This window comes from Aotus nancymaae, unplaced genomic scaffold (assembly GCF_030222135.1).
Source record: "Aotus nancymaae isolate 86718 unplaced genomic scaffold, 86718_ANA_hifiasm-v0.15.2.pri h1tg000049l, whole genome shotgun sequence".
NCBI classification, from domain to species: Eukaryota; Metazoa; Chordata; class Mammalia; order Primates; family Aotidae; genus Aotus; species Aotus nancymaae.
This window is the reverse complement of record NW_026988463.1, coordinates 19,494,854-19,521,299: the sequence shown is the minus strand read 5'-3', so window position 1 is coordinate 19,521,299 and position 26,446 is coordinate 19,494,854. Positions and strand designations below refer to the sequence as shown.

At 41.3% G+C, this 26,446-nt stretch overlaps 1 protein-coding gene across 4 annotated transcripts in view; it reads right to left on the bottom strand.

Moving 5' to 3' along the window:
• Positions 1-25,589, bottom strand: part of ACSM3 (acyl-CoA synthetase medium chain family member 3) — a 53,738-nt gene extending 28,149 nt beyond the window's left edge. The window contains exons 1-2 of one of the 4 annotated variants that reach the window (XM_012464692.3): positions 25,497-25,589; positions 22,841-22,997 (exon numbers count right to left, since the gene is read on the bottom strand). The gene's annotated coding sequence lies outside the window, so the exon portion shown is untranslated. Of the gene's footprint in view, positions 1-5,647; positions 5,739-6,292; positions 6,483-22,840; positions 22,998-25,496 lie in introns of those variants that run through there. The other 3 variants (XM_012464689.3, XM_012464690.3, XM_012464691.3) reach the window with 3 other exon arrangements.
• Between the last annotated feature and the right edge of the window lie 857 nt (positions 25,590-26,446).

The window sequence follows — 26,446 nt, the reverse complement described above, 5'->3', positions numbered from 1 at the left end:
CACCTGCAAATTTCAAAGTAGGGCAGAAATGTTAAGGAGCATTTTTCAAAGTGGATACTCTGTAGATGAAGCAACCGACAGTAGCCCAATAGTAGTACCAATTAGACATGAAAGTACTGTCACAGTTTATAAACTCTCTAGTTTATAGGCTGCAGTTCCCATGTTCTCAATAGGGGCCCACACTACTTTCAAGTCCAGACTTGGAGCTGCATTTACTGGAGATGTAATAATGGGGCTTTAACATTTAGGACTTTTGTGGGGGAGGCCCCTCTGGGCCATCACCTGCTTCTGTGGGAAATCATTTGATCACAATGTTATTTGTGACCAAATGGTTGAGGCTGTTAAAAATACAGTTCTAGAGATTATGAATGAGGTTCTCCTCATTGTACTTCCTGTAATTTTCCAAATTTCCTATAATGCAATATGTATTACTCTCATAATCATTAAATCATTTTTCTGATTACAGTTCTGTGTAAAGCAGTCTGGCTATGTGGAAACATTTCTGTATTGATACGTTGCCAAAACAATACATAATTGCAGTTTTACTCTAAATGGACCAGTGTTTGGATATCATGTTGATATACCCAATGCATCAGGAAACCTGGGTACTTCTGCCCCTCTCATTTGTTTGTGTGAAGACATGACAAGTCAGTGATCTTTAGCCCTCTGAGACCATCTGGTTCCAGCTTTTTCATTTTTCACCTGCAAAGAAAACTGGAGGCTCAGAGAAGGGAAACAGCCTGCTTCATTCTGTCATACCAGAGTTAGAACTAGAACTCTGGTCTTTGGATTCCCATTTGGATGTTTTTACTATCATTCAACAGGATTTCAATAGAGCAGTGGTTCGCAGTTCAGCTGTACATTTGAATCACCAAGAAAACTTTGTTTAAAAACAAACTCTGATGCCTAGGTCTTGGATCAATTAAATCAGAATATTTGGGAGTGGGCTCTTTTCCCATTCATATATTTTTTAAATTTCCTCAGAAGATTTTAATGGGCAACAGTCATAGTTGAGAATCACTGATTTAGGGGCTGTGATTTGTGAACCAGCATTATCATCATTATCACCTGGAAGCTTGTTAGAAGTGCACATTATCTGGCCCCACTCCAGATCTACTGAATTAGTAGATGTTGACATTTTAACAAGATCCCAGGTAACTTGTATGTACATTCAAGTATGAAAAGCACCAGTCTATAGTATGGTGGCTAAATATATTGACTACTGAGCCACGTAGTCATGTGATACTGTCTCCCAGTTTTGCCTCTTATGAACTGTGTGAACTTATTTGAATTATTAATCACTGTGAATCTCAGTTTCACATTTTACCAATGGAACAACTAATAGAATCACCATCAGAGATTTGTCCTGAAGACTGAATGTGATAATACATGTGAAATGCTTATCACGGTGCCAAGCATATTACTCTCTACTAGAATATGGGTCAGCAAACTTTTTCTGTAAAGGGCCAGATAGTAAATATTTGAGGCTTTGTGGGCCATGTGGTCTCTGCTGCAGGTATTTAACTCTGCCCTTGAGAGAGCAACCATTGACAATACCTGGATAAATTTTGGCATGGCTGTGTTCCAATAAAACCTTATTTATGGATACTGAAACTAGAATTTCATTTAATTTTCATGGGTCATGAATTAGTATTCCTCTTTTAGTTATTTTTTCAACCATTAAAAAATTTAAAAACCATTCTTAGTTCAAAGGCTATACAAAAGCAGGCAGAGGGCTGGACTTGACCCATGGGCTGCAGTTTGCTGCTCTTTGCAGTGTGATGTAAGTTCTTTTTTTTTTTTTTTTTTTTTTTTTTGAGATAGTCTTGCAGTGTCGCCTGGGCTGGAGTGCAGTGGCATGATCTCGGCTCACTGCAACCTCTGCCTCCCAGGTTCAAGCAATTCTCCTGCCTTCGTCTCCCGAGTAGCTGGGATTACAAACACCCGCCACCACACCCACCTAATTTTTGGTCTTTTTAGTAGAGATGGTGTTTCACTATGTTGGCCAGGCTAGTCTTGAACACCTGACCTTCTGATCTACCCGCCTCGGTCTCCCAAAGTGCTGGGATTACAGGCGAGCCACTGCACCTGGCCACTGTGATGTAAGTTCTACTAGAGCAGGGGCCTTTTCTGTTATGTTCATGCTACTATCCCTTGAAATTATAGTAGCATTTGGCCCATAGTATGTACTTGGCATATGTTTGTTGAATGAATAAATGGCTTTTTCAGAAGGGATAGACCTGAAATGTGCCTTTACTACTTTAACCAGATTTATGTAACTACTGCACTGTCTACATGTGGCAGTTTTTTAAAAAATTGAATTAAATAAATTTTAAAATTAGTTCATCAGTCACACTAGCTACATTTCAAGTGGTTAATATCCCCATGTGGCCAGTGGCTATTGTATATAGGTTAGTACAGACATAAAACATTTCTTTTGTTGTAGAACATTCTTTTGGACAATGCTAATCTATATTAATAGTAGAGAAGAACTAGGTTGATAGGAAACATTAAAATACAGGAAAACTGAGGGGGAAGCTTTCCAAGATAAGATTTTTCTAAGGTCCAGTTTAGTAAAGTGTTGTCTAGGGTTCTCTTGCCTATATATTCCATGGGAAGGGAAGCATTAACAAAAATTTTTTGGCAGGCTTTAAGAGAAAAGGCTGCTCTTAAGAACAGAAGTAATGCCGGGCGCAGTGGCTCACGCCTGTAATCCTAGCACTTTGCGAGGCTGAGGTGGGTGGATCACCCGAGGTCAGGAGTTCAAGACCAGCCTGGCCATCATGGTAAAACCCCATCTTTAAAAAAATAAATAAATACCTGTAATCCCAGCACTTTGGGAGGCCGAGGCGGGTGGATCACGAGGTCAAGAGATCGAGACCATCCTGGTCAACATGGTGAAACCCCGTCTCTACTAAAAATACAAAAAATTAGCTGGGCATGGTGGCGCGTGCCTGTAATCCCAGCTACTCAGGAGGCTGAGGCAGGAGAATTGCCTGAACCCAGGAGGCGGAGGTTGCGGTGAGCCGAGATCGCGCCATTGCACTCCAGCCTGGGTAACAAGAGCGAAACTCCGTCTCAAAAATAAATAAATAAATAAATAAATAAGTAAATAAAATTAAAAATAATAATAAAAAAAGAACAGAAGTAAAATCACTCTGAATCCCAGTTTCCCTATAGGTTAAGACCTCAAGTCCAACAATGTCATTCTGTTTGGCATTGGGGATTAGGTAGGGAGGGAACTACTGGTCCCTGTCATTTGCTGGCAAGTCACAGCCTATGCTTTTGGCTACTCTCCTCTTAACAGAATTAGCATCAGTTTATTTTAAATGAAAGAAGTTAAGCAATCAACAGTACTGTCTCTCTATGTTTTTAAATTTTTTTTCATAATATCTTCAAATGGCTCAAAAAACCATAAAAAAAATCTGCCTCCCACCTCTAGTCTCAAAGATGCCTGGTTTGCTCTCACCCCAGGAAACCATTATTATTTCTACTTACTTTTCAAGGTTTCTTTATGTGCATTCAACCAAATTATGAGTATAGATTCTTACTTCTCCACCAGTTTTACAAAGCAGAGACCCCAGAATACACATTATTCTGCCCACTAAAAACATTTTTAACAATGTACTTTTTGAGGGCCTTCCATACCAGTGCACAGAGATCTTCATTTTTTTTAAATGAAATATTTATTTATTTATTTTTTCCTCCCCCAACACCCTGCAAAGATAGGATCTCACTCTGTCACCCAGACTGGAGTGCAGTAGCATGAGCATAGTTCACTGCAGCCCCAAACTTCTGGGAGGAAGTGATCCTCCTGCCTCAGCCTCCAGAATACCTGGGATTACAGGTGTGTGCCGCTACACCCAGCTAAGTGTTTTTAAAAAATTTTTTAGAGATGGGATCTCGCCATGTCGCCCAGGCTGGTCTCAAACTCCTGGCCTCAAGCAATTCTCCTGTGCTAAGCACTTTGCAGTTATTTACTATTTCCATTTACAGACAAGGAAATATACACAAACATGCACACAGCTTCCCAAAGCACTAGGATTATAGGTGGGAGCCACCACATTCGTCCCTGTCCTGGTTTTTCTTATAACAGCTGCATGACATTCTAGTGAAGAGCTGCACTGTAATTTCTTAAACCAGTCCCCTATCAATGATCACTTGAGTTGTTTGTATAATTTTGCAATTTAGGTAAAATTTTGAAACTATTTCTTCCAAAAGGAATGTCCTGATTCTTTCATTACTTGGATGTAAAAATGAATAGTATTTTTAAATGGTTGAGAAGTATTAGAAAAAAATTTCTGATCTTATTAAAAGGCAGAAATTTGGACAAATATCTTAAGATCTTGTGCTTCATTCTTGGTAGGTTGGCATGATTCCTTTATATATTCAACAATTCTTTATCACTAGCCATGAATTATTTCAGACATAGAGGATATAAGAGGGAATGAAAGAGACAAGGTCCTCCTTGCTCTCATGGAAAGACACACATAGTAAAGCAACAAATAAATGTGATATTACACAAGAAAAGAGAGTAATGGGAGAAAAGGGACACTTTTAGAAGTTCTCTCTAGGGAGGTAACATTTTTGCTGAGATCTGGCAAGTGGTTGTACTATTAAGCACTTTTCAGATATTATTATTTCCCTTTTATAGACAAGTATATACAAACATGCACACATATTTAAATTGGACAGTGAATTTATTCATTAACCGTGTATTTATTGAACACTTGCTATATGCTAGACCTGTACTAAATGCTGAAAATACAGCTGTGAACAAGACATAGCTAGTCTTGCTCCCATGAAGTTTATAGACTATTAAGGAAGAAAATACAGCTGTGAACAAGACATAGCTAGTCTTGCTCCCATGAAGTTTATAGACTATTAAGGAAGACATTAAATAATTATGTAAATATTAATATGATTGGGGCTTGCTAATTCTGAATAGAATCAGAGTTTAGCATGATTTCTTCCCTAGCCCCCATACAGTACTGTACACCACATTCAGAATCCTTCAAATGTACATTGAAAGGAAAATTGACCAGTCATTTGGAGCTTAAAATGAACCTAACCATTCTGTTACCGAAAAGCAAACATCAACATCTTCTTAATCAAAACCATAAGATTGCCTTCTCCTCAACAAAGTTCTTTTCCTACCTTTTCATTGATCTTAGCATTTTACAACTTCTGTTTTACAGGTTTGTAAAATTATCTGTAGGTAAAAGAGTTGAGATAACTTTCCCAGGGTGAGTCCAGATTTTTATACTGAGCCACAGAAACATTGGTAAGGAAAACTCTTCTAAGAAAGACAGTACCACTTCTGGTCAGATGGGCTTCTGAAAGTATTTAAGGTCTCATCTGAAATGCAAGCTCTTTGTCCATACAGCCAAGAGGGCTTTAGCCTTCCCACATCTCCATAAACATTCCTCCCTCTATGTTTCCAAGTAATAATAGTAGTTTAACATATATAGCCACAACACAAGGTAAAGCCACTTCTGTTCTCTCCAACCCCAACCAGACCCTACCAGAAACCCCTCCTATACAGAACTTTTGCAGCTGCCCTTGACCACCTAAAGGAGAAATGTGGCTGCTCTTAGGTTTGCATCTGTGTTTCCTAACGTTTCCTAGAGGCAATTTACGTACTTACTGGATGATGCAGAATTTGGATTCCCATCTGTCACTGAGCAAGGTGGGAAGTTAAGCAGACAGAACAGTGAAAAACTCAGCCACTATCTGGTCGTTTTTTTGTTTTTTTGTTTGTTTTTTGGGTTTTTTTTGAGATGGAGTCTTGCCCTGTCACCCAGGCTGAAGTGCAGTGGTGCAATCTCAGCTCACTGCAGCCTCCGCCTCCCAAGTTCAAGTGATTCTCCTGTCTCAGGTTCCCGAGTAGCTGAGGTTACAGGCACATGCCACCACACCCGGCTAATTTTTGTAGTAGAGACGGGGTTTCACCATGTTGGCCAGGCTGGTTTCAAACTCCTGACCTCAAGTGATCCATCTGCCTCAGCCTCCCAAAATGCTGGGATTACAGGCGTGAGCCACTGCATCTGGCTCAATTAAAATTTTTTAAAAATTTTATCAAGTTAACACATGTACATGGTTTTTCAAAAAATCAAATAGCACCAAAAGGTTCAACATGAAAACTCAGCTGCTACATTTATAGCCTTTTGTGTGTGCATACCCCTCATCACTTAATAGATAGTATCACATAACTGAGAAATTCTGAGAGAAACCTTGGCTGCCCAAGACTTTACTTTAATGACAGCATTTTTGATTTGTTGGTTTCGTTCACCTGTTCATTATCTTTGCTTGAAAATCAGATGTGCCAGTTCAGGAAATCTTACACGGGAGAGGAGATGAGGTACTCACTAGACTTAACAGATTCCAACACAGCTGGAGATGATGGCAGACTTGTTTCTAGAAGAGCAGCCTTGAAACTTGAGTTCTCTCTTCTGCTTTTTTGGATAGCAGTCAAAAGAAGAGGGAGGAGTAGCCTGACAATCGGGAGGAGCAAGACTGGCCCAAAGCATTTTTCTTGATGGGTGGAGACATTCTGGAGGGTGGAGCCAAGCTCGAGGCTAAAGTTTACAATGGAAGTTTGCCCAACTCCCAGAGGTTTCTTTTACAGGTAATGAGTTACATATACACAACAAGCTTTTGAGGGAAAGCGAATTATTCACAAGAAGGAATGTGTCCAAGGAGTTCCTGAAGTGGTTAGTTCTGTAAAGGGGCAGAGAGGGCACTTCTCAGAAGAAGGAAAGAACAGATGGAGGAAGCCATAGAGGAGTTTTGAAATTGAAAGGAAAAAGTTGAAGGATGGTTATGGGTTGGCCTAAATCTTAGCAAACCAGTTGCTATGTTTATCTGTTGAAGTGGCAGGACTAAATATAAATGCTATCAGGTTACACCCCTGCGCAAATCTTTCAGTGCTTCTCTGCCCAGTCCAGGTAAAATCCGAGTCCTTACATGAACTGCAAGGAGCTGTAAGATCTGGCACAAGGACCTCTGATCCACAGCCTATTTCCCCTCCTCTGTCTCACTCTGCACAGCCACCAGCCTCCTTGCTTTTTCTCAAACATACTTGCCTGTTTCAGCCTCAGGCTCTCTGAATTCACAGTTCCCACTGACTGGAACTCTTCTCTCAGATATCCTCCTGGCCAAATTCCTCATTATATGAGGTGTCCTAACAAAGAAGTCTTCCCTTACCACATTTTTAAAAGTAGCACTCTTCATTTTTTCTCTTTTACCTTTTTTAAACTCTTTGCATCTCTTACCATCACCGTTGAGGGTAAGAACTCTTTTGTTTGATGGTGTATCTATTGCCTGGAATATTGCCTGGCAAATTTTAGGCATTCAATAACTAGTTGATGGATATGTAAATAAATAAAGGACTCTTCCAATTACATGTGATAGAGACCCAACTTAAATTTACTTAAAGAGGAATTTATTGGTCACTTTTGAGTTGTAGGAGTTTTTTGTTGTTAATTCCTTGGAATTTTCTGTGTAATCACATTATCTGCAAATAAGTAAACAGATTTTACTTCTTTCTTTTAGATCTATATGCCTTTTATTTCCTTTTCTTTCCTTATTGTGAAGGCTGGAATGTCTAGCTCTATGTTGAATAAGAGTGATGAGAGCAGACATCTTTGCCTTGCTTTTGATCTTAGAGGGAAAACATTCAGTCTTTCATGGTTAGGTACAATATTAGCTATAGGTTTTGTGTAGATCCCTTTTATCAAGTTGAGGAAATTCTCCTCTATTTATATTTTTTCTGAGAGTTTTTAATCATGAATAGGTGTTGAATTTTGGCAAGTGTTTCTTCTGCATCAATTAATATAAGCATGTGATGCTTTTCTTCTTTAGCCTGTTAATTGAAGCAGGAACGGCCACGAGAAACAGACCTCTCAGACACTGAACTAGGAAGGAAGGGTGATTTATTTCAGTCGGGAGCAAGGCGGCATAGCTGCCCAATAGCCAAGCTCATCCAACAAAGAGAAGCCCTGCCTTTATATAGGCTTACAACTCTAGATATTACATGTGAAAGGGTCTTGGGTTTATAGTTTTAGAAATTACATGTGAAAGGGTCTTGGTCCATATAGTAGGCATGGGGTGGCAGTTTAAGTAAAGACAGTGCCTTCTGGAGAGATTCCCCCATACCATGCCTGCCATCTATAGGAAGGCAATTATGGTGACGCCCAGTCAGCCAGCCTTTACTTCTATTGAAATGCAGCGTAGAAGTTAAGGGAGAGGTGATCTTAGATGCTTGGGTCACCTTCTTCATTCCCCGCTTTGAGAACCTCACATATTACATTAGTGAGAGTTCTCACTCTTATTCTTATTTTCATGATCCTCTGAAGAAACTGATTGATAATGAGGCATATAAAACATTTGTGATGTGGTTCTCTGGTCTATTACAGCAGTAAAGAATTTCTTAGCCATTTAGAGGAACAAAGGGGGGAAAACGAGAGTAGCAAACACCTACTATTGTTACCACACTTATGATGAGGGTGTTTAATCCTCCCAAGGCTGAGGACCAATCTTTAAACAAGAACTCAGGGTTGAATTGGTGCCATACTTGCACAGGCATGTGTGCTAGTTTGGTTATATTCTTAACTGCACGACCTTTGGTTGTCTATGTGTAGGCAGCAGTCAGTTAGTTTGAATTTTTCACAGACCCATCCTTCAGCTACTAGCAAATAATCTAAGGCCAACTGGTTCTGATAAATTGCGTTTCTCATTTGAGTTTCTTGTCCGGCCAAAATGGACAGAGCTTTGCCCATTTCATTAATGAGTATTTCCAAGGCAGCCTGCAACTGGATGATCTGATTGAGCGTATAGATAGGAGTCCGGTGTCCCCACGAGCCATTCTCTGCCCATGTGGCCAGCCCATAGTACTCAGTAATTCTTTCCAGTGGCCACTCATCATTTTCCCATTCACCTATCTTTAGATTTCTTTTCTTCCTGTGGAGTAGACTGGATGTTCTAACAAACAGCCCACCTGTCTTGGCAGACAACAGGAAAAAGGAAGGCTTAATGATGCCTATGACACAGCTATCTGTCCATCTTTCAGGCAGTTGTACATATGCTCTATGTCCACATATTCAGTACAACCCAGCTGGGGCCGTCCAGTCTCTCCGATACCCAGGATAATTCCAATCATCCTGTAATTTTGGAAATTTTAGGAGGGGATTTTTCGCTGTGTAGTTTGAGCTCCACCAGGTTACGGTGTCCACTGTTCAGCTAAGCTTTCCTACTGGAACAGCAAAGTCCTTTCCTTCTCTGGCCATACAGTATTGTTCAATAATCGAAACCTTTAAAACCCAGAAACTGTTGGTTTGAATTCTTTGAACTGAGGTCAGGTCAGGGACAGGGTCAGAGGGTACTAACTCACGGGCTTCCCATGGCCACCTATTGCCCATGGTAGTTCCTCCACATACATAGCAAGAAGTTACATTAAGGGAATGAGCTACATTTTCAGCAAGTTGGAGGAACAAGTTTTTTGTCTTTTTCGGAAGTCCGGCACTGGCTTATTTAATATATAATAGATGGGCTGGTACACTGCTGGGCTGAGCGTTTTTGGATTTTTCCCTGAATCTGAATACTGACTCCAGGATCAAGCCCTTTCCCATCAGTTCCTAGCATCACACTCTCATCTTTTTCCCATTGAAATGCAAATAGTTTCTGCCTGCCTCTGAGGCCAGTGCAATGCTAAAGAAAGCATTCTTTTTTTTTTTTTAATTTTCTTTTCTTTTTTTTTTTTAATTGCATTTTAGGTTTTGGGGTACATGTGAAGAACATGCAAGATTGTTGCATAGGTACACACATGGCAGTGTGATTTGCTGCTTTCCTCCCCATTACTTATATCTGGCATTTCTCCCCATGCTATCTCTCCCCAACTCCCCAACCCCCACTGTCCCTTCCCTATTTCCCTCCGACAGACCCCAGTGTGTGATGCTCCCCTCCCTGTGTCCATGTGTTCTCATTGTTCAACACCCACCTATGAGTGAGAACATGCGGTGTTTGATTTTCTGTTCTTGTGTCAGTTTGCTGAGAATGATGGTTTCCAGGTTCATCCATGTCCCTACAAAGTTCAAGCATCTAAACCAACTATTCTCCACTGGCAACAATCCCAACCCTGTGCACGAGTTGGGTGCAAGTGAGTTCAAAGTCACTGTAGTCTGATTAACCAAACGCAAGTCCTGCACTGGCCTGCAGTCTTCAGTCCCTGGTTTAGGAACAGGCAAGTGGGGGAGTGTTCCATGGGGACTGGCAAGGAGCTATAATTCCGTAGTCCTTTAAGCACTTTAGGTGGGCCTTGAATGCCTGTTAGGGCCTCTCTGGGAACTGGATATTGATTTTGGCTAACCTGCTGAGCCTTAGGCTTGACTTTTAATGAGCACAGGGGCCTGGTTGAATACCAGCCCTGGTGAATTGTCCTCTGCCCGGACCTGTGGCCATTACTTGGTTTAGGGCAAGGGGTTAATTTTTGTCCTGGTTAGGAAGAATCGCTACGCCTCCTCCCAAGGGACTGTCAGAGCCTTGATAATCCCTGCCTGAGGCAGTTTTAGCCACTTATCAGAGAAAGTGATAGCAGTAGTCCTTACTCCTCAAGGTGGGTAGGGGCAGTCCAGCCAAGTACAAGAGCTGATGTATAACTTCATGGCCTCCCGCAGATCAGGTCCGAGGCAAACAGAAAGACTGTTTCTGTGATGCGCCAGTAGGTCTAACAATATTAGTTGTTTCCTTTGATGGGGGGTTATAGGACTGTCATCTGGACCATGGGCTCTTTGGGGGCATATGAGCCCGGCCCCACTTTAGTCCAGTGACTCATCCATTAGACTGAGCAGAGCTCCTCCACTTTTGTCTGAAGCCTTGTGCTTAGGATCACCCTGTTTTCTTGTTAACTGGGGGCATTTGTCCTTCCAGTGTCCCATTTGCCTACAGTAAGAACACTGGTCATGCTGCAGGCATGGGCAAGCAGACTGGGTGACTTTCCAGGAGCACCCCTTTTCCCCGCCTTCTTGGGTGTGCTCCTTTAATAACAGCAGCTATCAAGTTGGCATTTTGTTGAGTCTGACACTCATTTTCTCTATGACTTTATGGCTTACTGCTTCTCAGTTCACAAACACCTAGTTAGCTATTTCCAATAACTGTGAAGTATTCATGCCCACAAATCCTGCCTGTTTCTGCAATTTTCTCCTAATGTCTTCTGCACGTGGACTGACTAATGTCATATTTACCATGTGTTGGTTTTTGGGGCTCTCAGGATTGAAAGGAGTATACATGTGATAGCCCTCGCACAGCCTTTCATAAAGTTGCATGGGGCTTTCCTCTTTTCCTTGAATAACCTCAGAGACTTTATTAATGTTTGTAGCCTTCTGGGCTCCCTTTTTCAATCCTTTCAGTAAGGCCTCTCTGTACTGGATTAACCTCTTCATGCCCTCTGGGGTGTTTGGATCCCACTGGGGGTCAGTCCCCAGTAACTGGACCCTGACATACTCTTGGGGGTTCTGGTAATCTGCAGGAACATGCTCCTCCAACCATTTAGAAGCAGCTTGGAGTACTCTCCACCTTTTGTCCGTGTTAAAAAGATACATAAGCAGCTGGTGGCAATCAGCCCAAATGGTGTTATGAGTCTGAATAATAGTTTTGCAGTAGGTCAATGAGAGCTTGTGGCTTCCCGGTATAAAATGGGTTGTTATTTTTCCAGTTGTTAAGATCAGCCGAGGTGAACGGCAGGTACGTGAAAACACGCCTTTCTACCATGTGGCCATCCTCATCCACTCCCGTATACCTCTGCTCTCTTAAAGGCATCTGCACCCCTGCCTTGGGTCACAGACGGGCTGCCAGAGGGGGAATTCCTCCCGGGAAGTGGGCGGCAATGGGAGGAATTCCTCTGCATTCTCTTTCATCTACTCTGGATGGTTTAGGGGTATGCAATTCTGGTGTGGGTGCTGAGGCTTCAGGCCCAGGGGCAGGGAGTCCTTGAGGAGGAGGGGGTATTATTGGCAAAAACTCTTCTGCCGTTGGATCTGCCAGGACCTTAGGAGTCGGTATCTCTGCCACTGAATCTGCCAGGACCTTGGGAGTCCTTGTCTCTTGGTGGGTGGAGTGGGGTTTTTTTCCTAGCTGTCTGTCCCTTCACCACTAGCGTGGTTGCTGCCTGTCCTCTTAACCACTGCGGAGGGTTTAAAACTAACTGTAACTACAAGTCTATGTACCGAAATTGATAAAGGGGTCCTGGCTTGCCGCATATAACCTCATGCCATACTTTGGAGACAAGAGACCTGTCTAGGGTCCCCTCTGAGGGCCAATCCCCCCCCATATGCTGGGCAGTCTACCTCACATAAAGTCCTTAGCTTCCCTGGTGTCATAGTTACTCCATAATCCCCAGTAAATCCCTTCTTGAAATTTTTCAGCATGGTACCTAGAGGAGTGGGCTTGCTATGAGTGTGACCCATGTTTACACACAGAAAAACAGTCCTCACAGACAGTTAAGAGAGTGTTACTCCACCCACAGCAGTTCCCACCCAGCAAGGCACACCACACACTCTCTGATTCACATTCGCTTCAGGCTGGTAGAATCACCTTTCTTTTGAAAGTATTTCAAATGCTGCTTGGCATAAGAGCTATTGTTAACCCTCTCACAACACCTAGATCGCAAGAGCTCCTCCATTTAGCCTTATGCAGATCGTCTTTAATTCCAATCAGCCCTACATGTCACCCAGAGTTTAGGGCCCCCTCTAACGGGCCTGCCACTGCCACATTTCATGGCTGATGAGTCCAGTTGGGTCCCTCTATTCACTTACACAATCGCTCGCCTCCCTCCTTCTAAATCGAAACCATAAGCAAAACTTCTAAGGTTAGTTACAGAAAGAGAGAGAGAGAGAGAGGGCCAAGTTCAAGAGTGCCGAAGTCGGCACATGTGGGTGATCAGGCCATGCTTCCATCTAAAGGAGGTGGGCAAGTTTCCCAGAATTGATTCTACCGTGTTTCTGTTGTCCGGACTTTCCAAGTACCCATTCCTTCTCAGTGTTCAGCCACTAGGTGGATATATGCTGCGGGGGCTTCCTGGCTCTGCTCTGACCAGGCTTTTCACTGGGCCAATACCTGTCCAGGACTGCTCTTAGGAATTGCATTGCCCAAGTGGGCGGGAACCCCCCCACCCCACCCCAGGGATGCTCTGAAGGGCTAAGCAATCCGCCTGAGAAGCTATGTTGGCCATCTACAAACTGATACTCTCTTTCTGGTCAGGGAACCAAATGAAACAGGAACGGTCATAAGAAACAGACCTCTCGGACACTGAACTAGGAAGGAAGGGGTGATTTATTTTGGCTGGGAGCAAGGCAGCCCCAACAGCCAAGCTCATCCAACAAAGAGAAGCCCTGCCTTTATATAGGCTTAGAACTCTAGATATTACACATGAAAGTGTCTTGGGTTTACAGTTTTAGAAATTACATGTGAAAGGGTCTTGGTCCATATAGTAGGCATGGGGTGGCAGTTTGATCTTGTTTAAGTAAAAACAGTGCCTTCTGGAGAGATTCCCCCATACCACGCCTGCTATCTGTAGGAAGGCAATTAAGGTGATGCCCAGTCAGCCAGCCTTTACTTTTATTGAAATACAGCGTGGAAGTTAGGGGGGAGGTGATCATAGATGCTTGGGTTTCCTTCCTCAAATAAGATAGATTATACTGGTATTCTATTATTGAACCAGCCTTGCCTCCCTGGAATAAATCTCGCTTGGTCCTGGTGTATAATTCTTTTTCTGTATTGCTGAATTCTATAGTTATATCTCTTGATGAATTTGAGTAGTTTTCAGTCATTATTTCTTGGAGTAAATTTTTAGCTCCCATGTTAGATCTTTTATGATAGTTCCAAAGGTCCCTGAGGCTCTGTTCTTTTTTTTCTTTTTCTTTTTTTTCCCCATTCTAATTTCTTTCAGTTGTTCAGGTTGAGTAAATTCTGGCTTCTAGATCTTTGATTTTTTTTCTTCTGTTATTTTGATTCTGATGTTAAACTCGTTATTGGAGATTTTTTAAAAAGGTGTTTTTTTTTTTCTATTCTCACATACCACTCAACATAATGTTAGCAGCGGTGAATCCATGTGGATCTGCAGCAACTTGATTCTTGCTTCTTCAAAGGAAAGAATTCATCCAATAGGCATAAGACAGAGTGAGAGACTGAGGAAAGTTTTCAAGCAGGAGTGAGAGTTTATTAGAAAGCTTTAGAGCAGGAACCAAAGGAAGTGAGGCAAGCAGGCAACTTGAGAGATCCAGGTGCCCTATTTGACCTTTGACTTGGGGTTTTATACATTGGCATGCTTCCAAGGTTTTGTATCTCTCCTCCTTTGATTTTTCCTTGGGGTGGGCTGTCTGTATACACAGTGGCCTGTCAGCACTTGGGAGAGGCCACATGTGCAGTGTTTTTACTGAAGTTGTGCACATGCTCACTTGAGGCATTTTTTTTCTCTTACCAGTCAAGTTTTCCTAGAGGAAGATTGTTTACTCAGCCATTTTGCCTCTTACTACACATACTTGAGTGTATTTGCCCAGCTCCTGAGATCTTATTGGAAAGCTGCTGATTGCCAGCTTCAGGTGTTTTCTATCTCTTGGAAGACTGCCTTTTTCTGGGACCTACAGCAGCCACTTATTATTTTAGAGAGACAGTTTAATATCCGCCTACCATCACCTGATTGTTGCCTGACATTCCTGCCTTTCTTGCCTTTCCTGCCTTGCCCATGTCTTCCTGACTACCTACTCTAACAATAACACTTCTAAAACTAGATGTGTGTGGGGTTTTCACTACACCAAGCAATTCTCCCGTGGAAACCAGCTTGGGTATCGTGTCCCACTTCAGTTCAGTTCAACACTGTCTACCTGAAGATAGTGTCAGACCCTACAGGTTAAGGTCTCAATATGTAAACTAAAAAGTATCTGAGACAGGTCTCTATTAATTTAGAGGTTTATTTTGCCATGGTTAAGAATCATGACCTATGACACAGCTTTAGGAGGTCCTGAGAACATGTGCCCAAGGTGATTGGGTTACAGTTTGATTTGATACATTTTAGGGACACAGAAGTTATAAGCAAAGACATAAATCAATACATGCATAAATTGGTTTAGCCTGGAAAGTTGGGCCATTTTGAAGGAGGAGGGGGCTGGGCTTCCAGATTATAGGTGGATTTAAAGGTCTCATGATTGGCAATTGGTTGAAAGGGTTAAGCTCTGGCTGAAGAGTTGAAATCAAAGTTAAGGTAAAGCCAAGGTTCTTGTCAAGTAGATGATGTCTCCAGGTAGCGGGTCTCAGATAGAACAGATGTCAGTGTCTCTTATTAGACCTTAAAAGGCATCACACTCTCTGGAAAGACCTAGTAAAGGAAGGAGATTTTCCTTCAGAATGCAATTTTCCCCCAAAAGAGACGCCTTTGCAGGGCCATTTCAAAATGTGTCAAAGAAATATCTTTTGGGTAAAATATCTTTGATTTTCTTTAGGGCCTGCTATCTGTTATGTGATACTGTAATAGAGTCATTTTAGAATTTGATAACTTATTGCTATAAAGAGTCTGTTTTGTCAGTTTTAAATCTCTGTTTTAATGTTAATGTTGGTCAGTTGTGCCTGAACTCCAAAAGGGAAGAGAGTATAATGAGGCATGTCTGTTCTCCTCACTACCACCCCCACCCCACCACTGCACCCTGTAGCCACCCCTGATTGCTTTCCATCATGGCCTGACAAATTTTTCAGATTTCCTTGGGACCTCTTGATTAAAAGGAGGATCAATTTAGTCAGTTTGGGGGCTTAGAATTTTACTTTTGGTTTACAAGTCCCACAAGACTGGCCCCCATTTCAAGTGCCATAAGATTCAAAGTTGTAATCTGTACTGCTAACCCATCTCCTTGAGTTAAATTAATTTGCTAGAACTACTCACAGAACAAAGGGCAACATATACTTAACCCATTTATTATAAAGGATATTACAAAGGATACAGATGAACAGCCAGATTAAAGAGATGCATAGGGTGAGGTATGGGAGAAGGGGCATAGAGCTTCCATGTCTTTGCCAGATGTTCTACCCTGCCAGAACTTCCTCACGTTCAACTATCCAGAAGCCTCTATAAAAAGGACTCTATAAAAAGGACTGAGCCCAGTCCTTTTGGGTTTTTATAGAGGCTTCACTACACAGGCACGAATGATTAAATAATTGGTCATTGGTAATCAACTCAACCTTCAGCCCCTCTTTCCTCCCATGAGGTAAGGGGATGGAGAGTGGGATGGTGGTGGGGGGACGGGTGGGATAGAAAGTTCTAACCCTCTAATCACAAGGTTGATTCCCCTGGCAACCAGCCCCCATCCTGCACACCTAGCCCCTAGTTATCTCATTAGCTTACAAAAAGGCACTTACCACTTTGGAGATTCCAAGGGTTTTAGCGGCTATGTACCAGAAAACTGGAATGAAGATGAAGTATATATTTCAAAGTATCATATCATCCACCAAGCTTTTGATTTCTCACTGAATTTTTTAGTTCTAATATTTTGATTTAGTTGTTCTTGATATCTTCTATTTTTTGCTAATATTTTGTTTTTTCATTTATTTCAAGCATATCTAATTGTTCACTGAAGCCTTTTTATCAAGGCTACTTTAAAATCTTTGTCAGATAATTCTAACATTTCTGTAATCTCAGCATCTATCCATCATCTTCATTCATTTGAAATCTTCCTGGTTTTGGTATGAGGAGTGATTTTCAATTCAAACGTTGACATTTCTGTATTATGTAATAAGACTTCACCTTATTTAAACCTTGTGTTTTAGCTGGCTTTGACGTTGCCCTGGCAGGGGAGAGGGAAGGGGCACCACCTCATTATTGCCAGGTTAATATAGATGTCTAGGTTCTTTACCCAGCTTTGGATGACACCTGAGTTGTAAGGAGCTCCTCCTTATTGTTGGGTGGAGACTAGAGTTCCAGCTCCCCACATGGTCTCTATGTACACTGGCCTGTTCCTTGCTTGGCTTTCTCTCACACCATCCTAGCCCATTAGGACCTTCATCACAGTAATTCCTTTGCCCTTCTAGAATCTTAAGTCCATTGACTTACACGTACCGCTTTCATACCTTTACTTACCTTCTGCCCAGCTTGGATTCTATGTGCCATTCAGATCCTTTGCACTGCTGTCCTCCACCATACTCAGGGGAAAACCCAGCTGTCTGCAAAACTCCAGATAACTCTACCTATTTTGTGACACTTGAGAAGCTTAACATGGCTCTGGAGAATTGTACATGGTATTTGTTGGTGGTCTTAAACTTAATGGTTATACTTGTTAAAAGATAGACTAAGGCACATTAAAATTTGAAAGCATATATGTGAGCAAACTGATTCATGAATCAGACAGCTTCCAATGGGAAGTGGTTCAGGGATCTATTGCAGGGGACAGAGGGAGGGTGTTTATAAGGTGAATGTGGAAGCTGAGCAAAGATTACTTGATTGGTGAAAGTTTGAACAATTGCCTTGTTTGGACTGTTCTGGTGGGAAGTTCAAGACAATATACTAAAGCCCAGTTGGCTGCTTGTTACTGGCTGAGCTTACATTTCATTTTCTTTTAAATTTTGAGTTAGGCTTCAGTTTGCTTATGTGGGAACCTGAGTGTTAGAGCCACCTCAGTCTAATGGCCTCCTATTTAATGATTTTAGCACACTTTAACTTCCTGACCACGAAAAATTCATGTGGGCCCTTCTCACTGTCTGACAACACTACTACGTTTCTATAGTTGGAGATAACCATTTTACTCCTGCCCGTGTTTCTTTAAACCATTACCTCTCCTTCTCTCCTCTTATTTCACGGAGATTTATAAGTGAGAAAAACCAGAAGAGAATGTTCTTATTCCCCTAACCAGATAATCAACCAGTACTCCTACAACTCTGCCCATACTCTCTGCTTTCCTTTCAGTGACCATGGAAAAACTGTCCAAGGTCCTAGCTTGGGCCACCCTTTCTACTGTGGACTTGACACCATTCCTTCTCCCTTACTCCAGGATTCCTTACTCCCTTACTCCTTCAGTTATCCTTTCTCTCTCTTGCATCATCAATTTCTTTCTTTCTCTCTCTTTCTTTCTTCTCTTTCCTTTCTCTCCTTCTTTCTTTTCTCTTTCTTGCTTCTTCCTTTCTTCCTTTTTCTTCTTCCTTCCTCCCTCCCTCCCTTCCTTCCCTCTCTCCCTTTCTTCCTTCTCTTCCTTCCTTCCCTCCCTCCCCTCTCCCTCCCTTCCTTTCCCCCTCCCTTCCTTCCTTCCCTCTCTCCCTCCTTCACTCTCTTTCTTTCCTTCCTTCCTTCCTTTCTCTTTTCTTTTCTTTTTGGAATAAGAATTATAATAGAGAAACATAGTCAGCCACAAATACATGGTAATATTTCCCATATGAAAATAAAATTTCTTGGGCCATTTGTCTTCCTCCACCTTTCACTTCATTCCTTGTCTCCTTTTTACAGCAAAATTTCTCAAAAATAGTTGTCTATACCTGTAGCTTTTACTACTTTATTCTCTGTTGCTATATCTGTCTCTTCTGTCTCTCTCTCTCTCTCTCTCTTCCTTATTGTGGAAAATACTTCCTTATGTATCTCTAAAAGATAAGGAGTCTTTTAAAACCTAATCACAATACCATTTAATATCTGAAAAAGCCATAATAATCCTCTCTTAGTATAATTTTTAAAATTTTACGTTTCCAGATTCACTCTGGTTTGTTTTTTTTTTTTTTTGAAACAGTCTTTGTTTGTCACCCAGGCTGGAGTGCAGTGGTGCAATCTAAGTTCACTGTAACCTCTGCTCCCAGGTTCAAGCAATTTTGTGCTTTGGCATCCCAAGTATCTGGGATTATAGGCATGTGCCACCACACCTGGCTAATTTTTGTATTTTTAGTAGAGACAGGTGTTTTGCCATGATGGGCTGGCTGGTTTCAAACTCCTGACCTCAAGTGATCTACCTGCCTCAGCCTCCCAAAGTGCTGAGATTGCATGTGTGAGCCACCCCACCTAGCCTTTTCCACATTCAATTTTGTTTTACACTTGATGTTTTTCAACTCAGTGTCCAAACAGGGGCAACACATTGCATTTTATTGATATATATATCTTATGTTTTTTAATCTATAAATTCCATCTCCTCTTTTTCTTTGTAATTCATTGTAGAAGATAGGGCATTGTCCTTCAAGTGTCCCAAAATCAACACTGAATTTGGGACACTTGGAGGACAAGTGTGGTTGAGTTTAACATATTTTTCTATCCCTTGTAGTTTCTATAAACTAATAGTTAAATCTAGAGGATAGATCAATGTGTAGCAAAAAGATTGCATAAATAGCATTGCAGAATTTTATTGCATCACATCTGGAGAATCATAATGTCATGTTGGCTCTCCTCTTGTGTTGTTGAGGCATCACCTGATCCAATCATTATGTTTCTATCAGCTTTTCACCTAATGCAGCTATTGATAATTGTTATCTATATCTATTATTTCATATGGATCTCCATTTTCTCTGGAAACAGATCAGGTTTTCTTCTCCAACACTCAACTGAAATCTAATCTCCCTTGATCCCTTCCCAGGTTTAATCCTAGAAAGTAACCTAGTGTCACTGAGCCTTTATCTAAGAAGGATTCTGACATAAGTGATTGGAATAATTCTTACATTCAACGGTCTTAAGAAAAACTCTAATAAATAAATGTAGTTCTCAGCCAAGACCAGGCTTTTGAGAGTGTCTTCTAACATACCATTTTCCTCAACTGCTTTCTCTTATCATAAAACAACAACAAGAAAAACAATGGCAAGGAACAGCAACTAGGGTTGGGACCATTCCTTACATGGAGTAGAAGTGTTTTTTTTTTTGGAGAGACTGAGTCTCACTATGTTGCCCAGGCTGGTCTTGAACCCCTGGGCTCAAGTGATCCTCTAGCCTTGGCCTCCCAAAGTGCTGAGATTATAGGCGTGAGCTACCATACCCAGCTGAGTAGAAGAGAATGACCACTTTTTGAATGTTTTCTGTATGCCAAGTGTTTTAGATAGATCATATCACTTACTTCTCACAGCAGCTCTGTAAGCTAAGTAGTATTATATATCCATTTTTTTTTTTAATATGAGGAAACCAAGGTTAGTAGAGAGAAAACAACCTTGAAATAAGTCACAGCTTGAATGTAACTGTTAGGAAGGTAATGTCCTTTGGCTTTAATGCCAAGTTGTTTAACTATACCTAGAATTAGTTTGGCTAGAGTAAAGATTTTTGACAATGAACACGTCAATATATCCCTTAAATGTGATTTCTGCCTTCTCATAAAATCCCCAAGGGAAGAGGAATGGAGAAGGCAATTTCTGACGTGTAATGAAACCCCATCTTTCCATTCCTTTTCTTCCCAAGAGACCCTGGCTCCCACATAAACTGGCTGTGGACAGCTAAGCAAAGGAAGAATGGCAGGGCATCTCAGAGCGTTACTGAGCTCTACTATCGCTTGGCAGGGGGAGGATGAGGAATGTTTTATGGAATTGGCATTCAAATGGAAAAAAAAAGGCGCCTGGAATATTTTCCCAGTCTGTCCTGGGTTTCTATTTCATCAGCCAAGTTTGACTACATCTTTTCTTCAATGTAAAGCAGTTTAAAGTTATGAATTTTTTTCAAATAATGTAAACAACAATTAAAAATGCTTTAAAACAATTTTTCATAAACAGTTCTACAGGAAAGCAGGAAACAGGAAAAAGGGCAAAGCTTTAGAGAACTGTCCCAACTATTTTGTAAGTTACATACAGACAGAAGAACTTGAATTCTGTGTCATATACATTTTGTAAGGAAGGGGAAAGATTTTTCATGGTGTTCTATCAAAAATACAGAAGGCTGGCCACTGGTTCAGGATTTTCTACTGATTCTACCAAGAAAATAATATATCTAGGCTTTCTACTAAAATTTGACTTCAACTGGGCACAGTGGCTCATGCCTGTAATCCCAGCACTTTGGGAGGCTAAGGCACATGGATTTTGAAACCAGCCTGGCCAACATCGTGAAACCCTGATTCTAAAAATACAAAAATTAGCATGGTGGTGTGAACCTGTAATCCAAGCTACTTGGGTGGCTGATGTAGGAGAATTGCTTGAACCTGGGAGGTAGAGGTTGCAGTGAGCCAAGATTTTACCACCGCACTCCAGCAGTGGTGAAGTGCGGTGGTTGAAATCCAGAGTTTTTTTGAAACTCTGTCTCAAAAAAAAAATCTGACTCCAAAACTCACATTCTCTATACTACATTATGAGGCCTCTTGCTCTTTTAATTTATCTGAAGCACAGTGTTTATAATCTCTATGGACAATAAAGTTGTAACAAGGATAGTGAAGACACTCTGAACAAACTATGGATTCCATCTGCCTCAGCCTCCCAAAGTGCTGGGATTACAGGCGTGAGCCACTGTGCCCAGTTGGAGTCAGATTTTAGTAGGGGAGAGGCCTGCAACATGAGATAGGGTGTTGCAAGTATATGTGCATGTCATACATCAAATGGATCTTCAGAAGGTACCTGAGCTTTACCAGGTAGACCCAACAGACAGAGGATGAAAGTCATACCCAGCACAGTAAGCCCTCTTACTCTAATCTTATTTCCTTACCCTCAACAATGGAGGCTCTAGAGTTTAAAAGAAAGAGAAGGGAAAGGTGTTAGTGACAAATAAGGCCACTTGTTTCTATTCCAGGTATCAAAGCCAGAAGAGGAGTAGAGTGGACAACCTGGCTACCCACCTCCACCCCTGTCCTACTCTCTCTGGCCTGCCATCTGTCTGTACTTCACGTTCTGGCTCAGTTCCTCACTCAGCCAGCCAGAGGGGGATATCAACCAAGGAATGTGATGACAGTCTCTTCTTCTTTTTTTTTTTTTTTTTTTGAGACGGAGTTTCGCTCTTGTTACCCAGGCTGGAGTGCAATGGTGCGATCTTGGCTCACCGCAACCTCCGCCTCCTGGGTTCAGGCTATTCTCCTGCCTCAGCCTCCTGAGCAGCTGGGATTACAGGCACGCACCACCATGCCCAGCTAATTTTCTGTATTTTGAGTAGAGACGGGGTTTCAAGGCCGGGCGCGGTGGCTCACACCTGTAATCCCAGCACTTTGGGAGGCCGAGGTGGGTGGATCATGAGGTCAAGAGATCGAGACCATCCTGGTCAACATGGTGAAACCCCATCTCTACTAAAAATACAAAAAATTAGCTGGGCACGGTGGTGCGTGCTTGTAATCCCAGCTACTCAGGAGGCTGAGGCAGGAGAATTGCCTGAACCCAGGAGGCGGAGGTTGTGGTGAGCCAAGATCACTCCATTGCACTCCAGCCTGGGTAACAAGAGCGAAACTCCGTCTCAAAAAAAAAAAAAAAAAAAGAGATGGGGTTTCACCATGTTGACCAGGATGGTCTCGATCTCTTGACCTCGTGATCCACCCGCCTGTGCCTCCCAAAGTGCTGGGATTACAGGTGTGAGCCACCGTGCCCGGCTGCCAGTCTCTTCTTAAAACCACCTCTAACCTTCGTAGAGGATTCCCTTGGTATTCCTGGCAGCAGAGAGGGTGAAAAAAATACTTTTCTCCCCTTTCCCAGGCTTCTAAGTAAACTGAGAAGCAGGATGGTGAGGCTGGGAAATTGGTTGGAGGTAGCAGGGCTAGTTGAGCTACCTTTTTGCAAACCTGGAGAGAGGTGCTTCACTTAGTCCTTGTTGATAGTTCTCTTTAGAATACAAAGGGCAGGGAGAGAGATCCAAGATGGCTGATCACTAGCAGCTCGGGATTGTAGCTCCCAGAGAAAACGCACAGAACAAGAGGACGCCACACTTTCAGACGAATTTTTGTTACTCACGGACCGGAAGATTCCCAGCGGAGGAGGCCCACGGGTCGCCAGGGCAACTCTTGTGGCTGGCGTCGTGGTTTTGCTGGCCCCCCAGCACGGCGGTTCTTGGTGCAGAGTAAACGGGACTGATCGATGTTTGGAGCTCCGGGAAGGCAGAGTCGCCCATTTACCTGAAATTTAATTCTAAATTTAATTCTAAATTTACCTGATTGAAGAAGGGACTCAAGAGGGAAGCCAGACTGGAGATTCCCGGGCAGAAAAGCACCACAAATCTTGATGCCGCTGTTTTGGCCGGCGCAGTGGGTTGCTCAGATTTCGGTGCTGGGAATCAACAATTTGGACGTCCACTCAGAGACCTAATTTGAAAGTAGGCAATTACAAAGACGACAGGTGGATGGACTTACAATGAAGGGAAGAAACCAGCTTAAAAAGGCTGAGAATACCCAAGATCAGAATGCCTCTCCTTCTACAGGTGATCACAGTCCCTCATCAACAAGAGAACAAGGCCTGATGGAGAACGAGTGCGTTCCATTAACAGATTTAGGCTTCAGAAAGTGGATAATAAGGAACTTTAGTGAACTAAAAGAACATGTTCTAGCCCAATGTAAAGAAACTAAGAACCTTGAAAAAAGGTTTGACGAAATTCTAACGAGAATAGATAATTTAGAGAGGAATATAAGTGAATTAATGGACTGAAGAATACAATACGAGAACTCCGTGAAGTATGCACAGGTTTTAACAGTCGAATTGATCAAGCAGAAGAAAGAATATCAGAGGTCGAAGACCAACTTAATGAAATGAAACGAGAAGACAAGATTAGAGAAGAAAGAGTAAAAAGGAATGAGCAAATATGAGACTGTGAAATATGGGACTATGTGAAAAGACCTAATTTACGATTGATAGGTATACCTGAATGTCATGAAGAGAATGAATCCAAGTTGGAAAATATTCTTCAGGATATTATTCAGGAAAACTTTCCTAATCTAGTAAGGCAGGACAATACTCAACTCCAGCTAATCCAGAGAACACCACAAAGATATTTCTCAAGTAGAGCAACTCCAAGACACATAATCGCTAGATTCACTAGGGTTGAAATAAAGGAGAAAATTCTAAGGGCAGCTAGAGAGAAAGGTCACGTTACCCATAAAGGGAAGCGTATCAGACTCACAGCAGACCTCTCACCAGAAACCCTACAAACTAGAAGAGAGTGGGGGGTCAATATTCAATATCCTCAAAGAAAAGAATTTTCAACCCAGAATCTCATATCCCGCCAAACTAAGCTTTATAAGTGAAGGAAAAAGAACATTTTTCACGAACAAGCAAGCACTCAGAGATTTCATCACCACCAGGCCTGCTTTACAAGAGCTTCTGAAAGAAGCACTACAAACAGAAAGGAACAACCAGTATCAGTCATCCCAAAAACTTACCAAAATATAAAGAGTATATTTATAATGAAGAATCTACATCAACTAATGGGCAAAATAGCCAGCTAGCATTAAATGACAATATTAAACTCACAAATATTAATATTAATTCTAAATTTAAATGGATTAAATGCCCCAATCAAAGACACAGACAGGTAAATTGAATAAAAAGTCAAAACCTATCGGTATGCTGTATCCAGATCTATTTCACAAGCAACAACATACAAAGACTCAAAACAAAGGGATGGAGGAAGATTCACCAATTAAATGGAGAGCAAAAAAAAAAAGAAAAAGAAAAAACAGGAGTTGTAACTTTCGTTCTCTCACAAAATAGACTTTAATAGTAACAAAGACTAAAAGAAAGAAGGACATTACATAATGGTAAAAGGATCAATGCAACGACAGGAATTAATGATTATAAATATATATGCAACCAATACAGGAGCACCCAGATACATAAGACAAGTTCTTAATGACTTATAAAGAGACCTGGACTCCCGCACAATAATAGCGGGAGATTTTGACACCACATTGTTAATATTCGACGGATCAATGACAGAAAATTAATAGGGACATCTGTGATTTGAACTTAGACTTGGAATAAGTAAACTTAGTGAATATTTATAGAATTCTCCACCCCAGGTCCACAGAACATACATTTTTCTCAGTATCACATTACACCTATTTTGAAAGTGACCACATAATTGGAAAATTGGAAGTAAATCATTCTTCAGCATTTGCTTAGTATTTCATAGACTTAAGTGAAATATTGGTTGGCTGTTTGTTTGTTATTTTCTTCCCTTATTCCTTCCTGTCTCCGTTGTTAAGCACAATTATTACCATGAAAGAGGTTTTTAATACTTATTTTTAGATTGCATTCCAGCCTGGGCAATAGAGCAAGAATCCTGTTCTCTCTCCCACTTTTTCTTTCTCTAAAAAAAACAAAACAAACAAACAAACAAAAAACAAAGGGCAGAGGCTTAGTGTTTCTTCATTCTTATTGGGCTTTATTTAGGAAACGTGGAAAAAAGTCCAATAGACATTTCCTAAGTAAAGCCCAAAGCCCATTCTTCGGGCTTTAGTTAGGAAATGTAGAAAAATAGTAGGTCTTACTGACCATCATTTTGATATATATATGGGATTAAAATATAACATACATATATGTACATCTATGTGTATATATATATGCACAAAGATACATGGATATTACCTTTTAAAACATAAATTAGTTCATATTACACATACCTCACTTTGAAGACCTTTTCTTTCTTTCTTTTTCTCTTTTTTTGGAGACGGAGTTTCACTCTTGTTTTCCAGGCTGGAGTGCAATTGTGCAATTTTGGCTCACTGCAAGCTCCTCCTCCTGAGTTCAAGCGATTCTCTTGCTTCAGCCTTCAGAGTAGCTGGGATTACAAGTGCCCACCACCACAGCTGGCTAACTTTTGTATTTTTAATAGAGATGGGGTTTCACCATGTTGGCCAGGCTGGTCTTGAACTCCTGACCTTAAGTGATCTGTCCACCTCAGCATCCCAATGTGCTGGGATTACAGGCGTGAGCCACTGTGCCCAGCCAGATCTTTTCATATTAACATGTTTAGATATAATAGGATATCTCTGGGGTACTGAGAAGAGTATGAAGTGGCTAGAAACGCATCAAAGCAAACTGACCAACACAAAAAGCCTGAGTATCAACCTTAACTCTTTTTTGCTAAAATGTATCTTTACCAAACCTTCCAATTAGCAACAGCTACAACAAAACAGCAGCAGTGAACATTTATTGAATATTTGTATATGTGACTGACATGATTATTTTATTCAGTACTCACAATGACTTTTAATATATATTCTATGGCCATATATATATATATATGTATATTATATTGCCCAAGGTCACAGAACTACCAATGTGGTAGACTCAGTATTTAAACTCAGGACTATCTGACCTCTGAAGTATATTCTTAATCAATTTGTCTTAGTTCATCTATACATTGAATGCTGTACTCTCACTGAGGATGTGGCTTCCCTTCAATTTTTAGTTTAAATATAAATTATTCAACCTGAGTATTCATATAGGTAATTCTTATTTAGGCCTTATTTGTGCTAAAATAGCCTCTAAACTCATTGCTCTAGACTTTTTGTTTGTTTGTTTGTTTACTTATTTATTTAAGACATGGTCCCATTTTGTCTTCCAGCCT